Below are 9,008 nucleotides of genomic sequence, written 5' to 3'. Positions count from 1 at the left end.
CAGTGTTTTCAGTCGTCGCGGCTTGATAGACAAAAACTTTGAAGTCAGAGTTGTTATACGGGACTCCTATTCATTAACAAGGTTGTATGATTCGATTAATGGCGCCGTCGTATTGTGCGGGTGAATAGCATTCTTACAAAATTTCCTTTCGAATCTACGGGTCCGCCATCGCTTCGGCACACCAAGGCCCAGCGCCCAGCCGACTGCCGCTTTTCCACGCGCTGGCCCACGGGGAAGTCACCAAGCGGGCGCGCAGGCTTTAGATCCTAGGTGTTCTTGTCTTGTTTGAGTTCTGTCCGCAGACAGTTCTGTCATCATGTCTGGAGCGAACGCCGTGTCCTCCTTGTGATGAACGAAGAGCGTGAGTGACGGATTACATTTATTCGACTCAATTTCGCATCGAGCCAAACATTATGTCGCTATTTTCGAGGAAGAAATTACACATCAAAATTAACAGCGACAGACAGACTCACACACACACACAAACACTCACACATGGACGAACGCACACGCACACACAAAAGTCTAGTATCCCAGTAGTAGCAGCAATATAGGGAAAGACCCCTGGATCGAACCAGGTCGGGTTCTTACGGCTGGCTCGCGCGCGCTTCTTCAGTTTTAGCGGGGATTTGTACGAGGATTAGGCCTAAGATCCGCGTCCGGCAATATGTCGTTCCTTTTATTTGTAAATGTTTTCCTCTTTCGCGGAAATAAAATTTAAAAGAAAATCCCAAACAAAATTTTTTAACGCAAAAAAAAATAGAAAAAAGTCGGCACGAGAACCGACTGATGTTGAGACAAAGAACCTTTCGGGACTTAGTCTTTAATTAAAGACAGGTAATCAACGCGATTCGAAGCTTCGAAAAATCCTTAATTCTTATTTTTATTGTTATTTTTTTTCTTCGAAGAATTAAAAAGTGGGGATGGGGCGTAATCAACGTGACACTGTATAGTGTTTACCACCAGGCTTCATTTTATTTGGAGAGTTCGATAGTTCGTCTGAACCGAAGTGACACGTCATCATTCGCGGGTTCGATTCCCGCGCCCCTGCCCCGCAATTCGACAAGGACGGGCATCGAACCGCCGTACGATCGCGCATTCGAAACTATCGTCATCGATGGAGTGAGAAGAACGTACTCGTGCAGAGAACGCGCACGAACAGTGAAAGCACGGCGGAAAGCGACGAGCTCGTGCTTGCGGCCGGACTTCGGAGACACCTCGCCGTTATTTTTTCGCCCTGTCGGCGACTATGCGTGCAGAAACTGGGGGAGAGGAGGAGCGCTGTGTCAGCACCTCCTAGACAGCTTTCAAGCCTGCGCCTCACGTCTCATGACGTCACGTCCTGGAGGCCTGCACGGGCGCTGAATGGACGCGAGTGCCGCGTCAGCGTTCGCGTGGGACTCGTTTTCTATCATATGGCGAATTCCATGGGGCGTTTTGGAGCGCGCCGGGATCAGTTGACCAGATCCGGACTGGAGCACGCGATCCGAACGGGGTCGCGCCGCCTACGGATCCCCAGTGGAACATGACCACCGCTCCGGGATCGGCGGATGCATTCCCGTCATTCACCTGCCCGGGAATCCCCTTCCCGCGCCCGCCGCGGTCGTTCCGAAGTCGTTTTCATAATCGCGGCGCTAAAGCGCGAAACACATGTACGACGAAACCGTCCGATCCGACGTCCGACCGCGCAATACGACGGTCGGAGGCGAGGGTTTTCAACGCTCTCCGATGCTACGAACACCCTCGCCTCCGACCGTCGTATTGCGCGGTCGGACGTCGGATCGGACGGTTTCGTCGTACATGTGTTTCGCGCTTAACACGTGTTCAACGCACGAGTGGCAGGAATGGCTCAGGCGCTTCTATAAAAAAACTTTGTCTCACCTTAGTATCGACTATTGTTAGCCGCGCGTGCTTAAAGCGCGAGCTAGTCGCTTTGAATAAAGCCGCGGCGGCTGCACGAGCGCTCGTGCAGCAAGTGCTCTAGTTAAGGCAGTCAAGGCTGGCCGCTCGCGCTAGCACAGCCTTCGCTGTTAGTCCATGCTAGGGTGAGACGAAGTATAGCAAAGATTGCCGGAATGCCCGTAGCGCGGCAAATACCTTCTCTTCTCCTTCCTGGAAAACGAACCGGCTGTCGAGCCAAGGGGTAAGCAAGCGGCCATTACGAATTCTTCTGATGTCGAGACAATCTAGGAGCCCAGCCCGCGACGTGTTTCTTCTTCTGAGGCGGGCGAGATCAGGCGAGATGCCCCACGAGAAAGGAAGTCACGTGTGTGCGCCGAGGGCTGGCCCGGCTGGCTTCCGGTTGGATCCGCCGAAATCGTGGGAGCGAGCTTTCTCAGATCCAGATCGAGATCTGGAGCGGAAGCTAATCCAAAACGACCTGTGAAACACGTCGGTCTTATCGCCCAGTGAAATAGGCTCGCTCCAGAGAAGTCGATCCCGGCGCGCTCCAAAACGACCTGTGGAATTCGCCATAAGAGGTGCTGGCTGTGTTCTGTAGGTTACCCTTTACTTTTTCCTCGTCTTCACAGTGCACACACAGAAAAAAGGGCTCTGTATCATCGTCCCCTCATCCTCGCGCTTCTCACGCGGGATCGCTCACGCGCCCCTCGCGGCATTCGATGCTTCGATTCCGCGTCGTTGGCCGCAGCAGAACCGCTCTGCAGCTTCCTTCCACCGAGGTCCACACAGCCGTTACCACATGAGGCGCAAACCATCCGCCGCACAAGGGTCCGACTCCAGTTCGAGCACGGAGCCTTCAACCAGCACGACATCCAGCTCCTACGAATTATCGCGCTCCACCCGCGACGCGCACCCACGGCAGCCGTCGATCCCCGAACCCGTAGCCCCGACTCCCCACGTCGAGTTCCGGGCTGTCTCGGACGTCCAGGTTGAAGAACCAGCGGACCTTCCCCAGGGCTCCCCCGACACCAGGCGCCCTTCCGATTTCGAGGAGAGTTCCATCCCCGTGGCCCCGCCCCACTGCGTGGTCTGCCTCAGAAATCGCAGGGAGGCGCGACGCATCAAACGCACGCTCTTCGAGATGTGGTTCGTGTGTCTGATGACGCTGGCGGCCCTGGTCATCCCGCTGGGCCTGATCCTGGCCCCGTACCTCGGCTACTACATCCCGGCGTTCGACGCCGGAGGTTCGACCGCCGTCACGACGCCCCACCCGTGGACCAACGTCGACGAGAGCTGCTTGGCGCGGGTAAAACTGACCGACAACGTCCATAATTTGCGCACGGACGACGCGTCTCCGGCTACGGCACCCAGCGGCAAGGTGACGACGGACGTCTACTGCCTGTACAACAATTCGAGGTTCCGGAAACGGCTACGCTGGGACTACCTTCCCAAACACATTCCGTTCCAACTGTGCCCGAACGTAATCTACTGGTCGATGGGCATTCGAGGCGACAAAGTCATCAGTAGAGTTCCCGAGTTCGAGGTACGTTACGGCATGTGGGCGCTGAGAGCGACCCAGCAGCAGTACGCTCCGAGCACGCCCGTGAAGATTCACATGGCTGTGGGCGGCTACCTCGAAGACAGCGCCCATTTCTCGCGGCTTGGAAGGGACTCTGTCCTGATGACGAAGCTGGCCGCGGATATCCTGAAGAAGCTGGTGAGGCATAGGCTCGACGGCATCACCATTCACTGGAGGAACATGCAGGGAACGTGCGGCAGTCCCCGAGACTTCGAGACGCTTCGTGAGCTCGCAGAAAGCATTCGTAGACTGTACGTAATGAACGGGCTCCCTTACTTCGTTAGCATCATAATCGACACGACGGCGGGGGTGGAGAACGAGCGGGAGCTGCTAGATAGTCTCGACTTCATTTTCTACGAAACCCAGCGCTTGAACGACAGCGACGCGATCGGTTGGTGTCGCGAGAACGGACCGGCCGTGACCGATTTTTTTACCGGTGTAGTTTTAAGCCCTCATGCTCGACACTTCTTCGGCAAGGTGTGCATCGCCGTAAGCATGGGAATCTTAACGTCGGACTATAGGTTTGTTCAGCAAACAACGATGGACGTCGTAACATCCCGTCCCGTGTCCAACATTAGCAACGTGCCGGGCATGGCGGCTCTGTTTGAGGTGTGCCCTTCCGGAACCGTCGACATGCCTAACGGTCCAGCGGCGTGTGAGGTACGCTACCACGATCTCGGGCCCCCTATCGTAGCAGCCCAGTCTGCGACCGCAGTGAAAAGAGTGTACGCGGTGAAGACACTTTCATCTCTCATTCAAAGCTTCCGTTTCTTCCTTCGTCGGTGTGTTCTAGTAGTGGACATTGATTTTGACCTGTATAGGGGGACCTGCGCCATACCAAATATTTCTCATCACCACCGTTTACATCAGCTGTGGAGCGCTCTTCCGTAGCCGAGGACGGGTCGGAGAAGCCCGAGTCATTCGCTTTTGATCAGTAGGGAGTTTTAGAATAACGTACGCAATTCTAGCGTACGCTAGCGCTAAATTTAGCGCTTGTATTAGCGCACGCGACGCAGGAGAGTTTTAGAATAGCGTTTCTCCGCCGCGACGCAAAAGCCCAAGCATCTCGCGCTTGCGACGCCACCAAGATACAGTAAAAAATTTTATTTCACACACGAAATGGTGTAACTTTAGAAAAAAAACGAGTTTTTTGGTCCAGAGTAGCATTTTAATTTGTTTAAACATGAGAACGCGACGCGAGCGGTTGACCGGTCGTGTCCGCTTGCGTCGCCTCGGCAAGAGAGGTCTCGTGTACTGACTGACCTTCGCACATCGTTCGTTCGCCGTGAAATGTTCGCGCGTCGCAAGCATCAAGTTGCCGGTGATCGCTGCCAAACCGAGTACATTGTCGTCCCGTATTGAAAATTGCAGTCGCGAGGATGCCGCCGACGTCGAACTCACGACGCCGCCAAAACAGCCGCCGACATAATCCTGGAAGCCGCCATTTTTTTTAACTGTGCTCGTCTTGGCTTTAGCCAACTTCTCATCACGAATCCTCCTTGGAGAAGCGCAAAGACTCTTTGCGTACGCACGCTATTTCTGAGAAATAGCACGCGCTAAAATTGCGCACGCAAAGCGCAAAACCTGGTTTGCGTTCGGAGCATGCGCAGTGGCGACAACGCTATTCTTTGCGTGCGCAAAGCTTTAGCGTGCGCTATTCTAAAACTCCCTATTCGCTTTTGATCAATGTCTGCGTGACCCGTGTTGCGTTGTTTTGAAGCAGCCCTGAATTCCGAGAGTGGCATCTTTCGATATTTCGTTTTTTTTCCTCCTGCGAACAGAGTGAACAACATTTGAAATGAAGCCGTTAACTATTTCTTCGCGATAACGTTCTCTAGCGCGGCTGACGTGAGCACCTCGGGTGCAACGTCATAACTTTACTCACTTCTTCTAATAAACATTTCTCTCGGCTCGTGCCTTCCGATCAGATTCGTAGCTCGCCATCGAAGTGGGCCCTATACACCTTTGCAAGTGGGATTCCGGCTTAACCTCGAACCGCGCGCCAAGGTGAGGCGGACCTACTCTCCAGCCAGGACGTTCGCTGGTTGTCGTACAATGTTGCCAAGCGTCTCTCGCCGAAGCGTACACCACTGAGCGCAGAAAGAAATTTTAAAAAATAATTATAAAACGTACACGTTTTCTCTTCGACAGCGAAATAGCAAGGAGAATTAAATAAATGCCTAAAGCGGTAACAAATCGAAAATTCTTAAAAAGATCGAAAGTCTCAAGGCGCTCTCTTCAGAGTGCGCCAAAAGTCGCATGGCCTTTGCATCAACGATGGCTGCGCTCGCGGCAGCTCTGGCTTCCACAACATGCAGGAACAAAGGCTGCGATCGTTATAAAGTCAGCTCCAACCCTGAAAGATGCCCCGTCCTACAATATGTGACGCTACGATTCTGTGTGGATACCTCCTCCTGCGTTCCGAGACAGTAAGTGTGCCGCTAACGTAAGCCATCGGCGATGCAGCAAACGGCACCATCTTTCCGTCGTTTACCCTGAGACTGGTTTTTTTTTGAAGAGCAGAAGTAACAGAAAAAACAGACCTGTCTGCTTTTTTTTGTTACTTCTGCTCTTCAAAAAAAAAACAAAAAAAAAAAAAACCCAGTCTCAGGGTAAACGACGAAATGGTTGACTTCCACCAGCTAGCCTGTACTTTGACTCTTTTCTCGTTAATTGGCACCATCTTGTCATCGCGCACCCCAGTGACGTGCCCCTGGCGCACCCCAGCATGGCGGAAACGGTACGGGGCGCCAGCATCGCTCAAAATGGCAGCGCACAGGAGCCTTTCTTGCAAACGTGTATAGTACTTTCACATCAAGTCCGACCCTCTAACCTTACTATCTGATGGGGCCAAGCAAGCAGCCCTAAAAGTGCATCGTCATGTCGGTGTACTTAGGCGCTTGGTATACCGCCGGCTTAACCAACCAGGCGCAATAAAAAGAGCGGTGTCGCGTTGCATTCACTGTGCGTGATTGGCTAAGCAAAGACGACGGTCGCCATGACAATGAACTTTTCGCGCTATTTGATTGGCGATCAGATTGTAGCGTTGGTTGCGGTCCGATCGAGTCAAAACACTCTCACATACACAAACACGCACGCGCACACACTATTTTGTAGTTTTATTTTTATTTTTTTTCCGTTGCTGGGAAACCTTGGCCCATATACGTCGCGTAGTGCCATATTCGTTGGCGACACCTCGTCGTCCGCTTTCACAGCGGATGCTTGAAAGTTCTAGTAATTAGTTCCGTTTTTTTTTTTTTTTTTTTTTTTTTTTTTTTTTTTTTTTTACGCTTCGGTAAGGATATTCGAGAACGATACGATACGTAGGAATAGTTACTGACCAGGTTTGGGGTATGGTTATCGGTTTTTTTAGAACGATCCACTAAACTACTCACTGACATCTCGTCCATTGGTTGTTTGGTTGGAGAATTTCTTTATAATAATTATAAAAAAAGTGAACTACGCTCGTCGCCCTTGACCTCAGACATCTTTTTTGAGCGAATGAGGATATGGTAATTTTTTTCCCTTCGCTTTCTTTCAGATGAATCGTGTGGGTTTAGCCTCCTTCAACATAGCGTCCTCTACACTCAGCACAGAGGAGGCTATGCCTTCAAGTATGTAAGAAGGAAATGACGGGATGCCTGGCGATGCTCGGGGGATCCAGCGAGTAGGACCTCGAGCCTATTCGGTTTGCATTTGAAGTGGTAATGCTTCAAAAGCCTTCCGTCTCGTCTCTAAAGCACGGGGACAGACCCAGAAGACGGTTTCCGCGCAGTCTCCTCGCAGTATTCATAGAGGGTCCCGTTCCGGGTTTGGATCCAGGATTTACCGCCGAATTCAGAAACCTCACTCAAACTACACTCAAACTTAAGGGCCCCTCCAATTCCTCGAGGAAGGCACGAGGGCCGGCGCTGGCCAATCGCGACGGCGGATGCGTCCTCGCGATTGGCCAGCGCCGGCCCTCGCGCCTTCCTTGAGGAAGTGAAGGGGCCCTTCAGTTTGAGTGTAGTTTGAGTGAGGTTTCTGAATTCGGCGGTTAGCTTCTGAGTCCTGAAGTTCTGGGTCTTGCTGTTTCACTGCTCGCCTGCTTTCTTAAAAATGGCTGGGCGTTTGGGAACCATTGCGGTATGGGCACGTGTCTTCTAAGGCACACTTTCTCCCAACGGGTGTAGCTATCCGCTGGGAGGGGACGCGGGTCTTTTCGGAGGAGGCTCCCGCGTCGCTCCCGGCGTGCCTGGCTTTTGACAGCCTTATTGAGTGTCAAGGGGTTTACGGCTTCTTCTGCTTCCGGTTGGATTGGATATCCATTGTCCAACATTTTGTACGTCATCGATGTCAGTGCCAAGGCCGGGTAGCTGATGAGGAGGGAGGGAGATCCGTGCGGGCAGCGTCCGTGGTGTTCTTCCCGGGTATTTCCTGGTGTCCCGCAAAGTCCCCAGCAAAGACTAGCCGAGTTCTGCAGTCACTGGATCGGTTGGGCCCGTTGGGTCGGCGTGGGTGGGTACCATGAGTCCGACTTGTGCCTGAAGTGTCTGTACTTCGTCCGGGCAAGTCGGCGTCTTCCACATCCGCAAGGAACACTTCCACCACTGCTCTAGTTTGCGTTTGATGGTCTCCACGTGCTCCATGTGTCTCTGGTCGTCGCCCTCAACCCTTGCCGTCCGAAAACCCAACGCCTCCGTCAGCCCTTCGGCATCAGAGCATGGACTGAGAGCCTCGCACTCCAGCACCAGGTGCTCGGTCGTATCGTCTGCTGCTCCGCGGACAATGAAGGTAGTGTGCGAACTGGAGTCAAAGCGTATCTCCACACCCTTGCCTTCGAAGCTCCCGTGCATGCCTCGAAAAGAAGGCCGCTGCCTCGAGAGTCGTGGTACAGCTGTTCCCGCTTGATGGTTATCTTCGGTGACGCTTACATCGCGATTGGCGGTTTCCGTGTGGCCGACTCCGCCGACCTCCTAGTCTCTACCTGCTGTACGTGTTTCCTCAGGTTCGTAACGGCATCCCGAAGCGGTCGGCCATCAAGCAGGTTCGGCGGTACCTCGTACTTCCTCGCGAGTTTGGTTACTCGCCTCGTCAGGCACGTGTTTGTACCCGTGTGCACGTGGCATTTAAAAACATTCCTGGCCCACCGCTCTTTACCGAGGGTGCAGAGTCGCCTTTCGTATAGGCCAGCTTGGACACCGCCTTCCTTGTTTCGAAAGCGGATCATCCGAAGTCTCCCCTCACCCCTCGTTCGGCGTTCCTCTGTATATGCCCCGAGAGCCCCCTGCCGCGCTTCCCGCTGACGTACTTCTAAGTACTCCCGAGTCTGGGCCGACGCGCACAGCACCCGATTCGCGAATGTTAGACCGGGCACCATCACTATTTTCCGCAGGCTGAGGGCTACTTCATGACGGTCGAAAGCCCACACAATTATTGCTGCCAGTTATCTCATAACTTTATCTGAAATCGCCGAAAACAGCCTTCTGTCCTCCTGAAATGTTAAAACTGTCGAGTTTCCTAGGTTGGGGTGCCCACAACCGATGTG

Source organism: Ixodes scapularis, unplaced genomic scaffold (assembly GCF_016920785.2).
Source record: "Ixodes scapularis isolate PalLabHiFi unplaced genomic scaffold, ASM1692078v2 PGA_scaffold12__126_contigs__length_90152505, whole genome shotgun sequence".
Classification (NCBI taxonomy): domain Eukaryota; kingdom Metazoa; phylum Arthropoda; class Arachnida; order Ixodida; family Ixodidae; genus Ixodes; species Ixodes scapularis.
Note: the sequence above shows the minus strand (reverse complement) of the source record.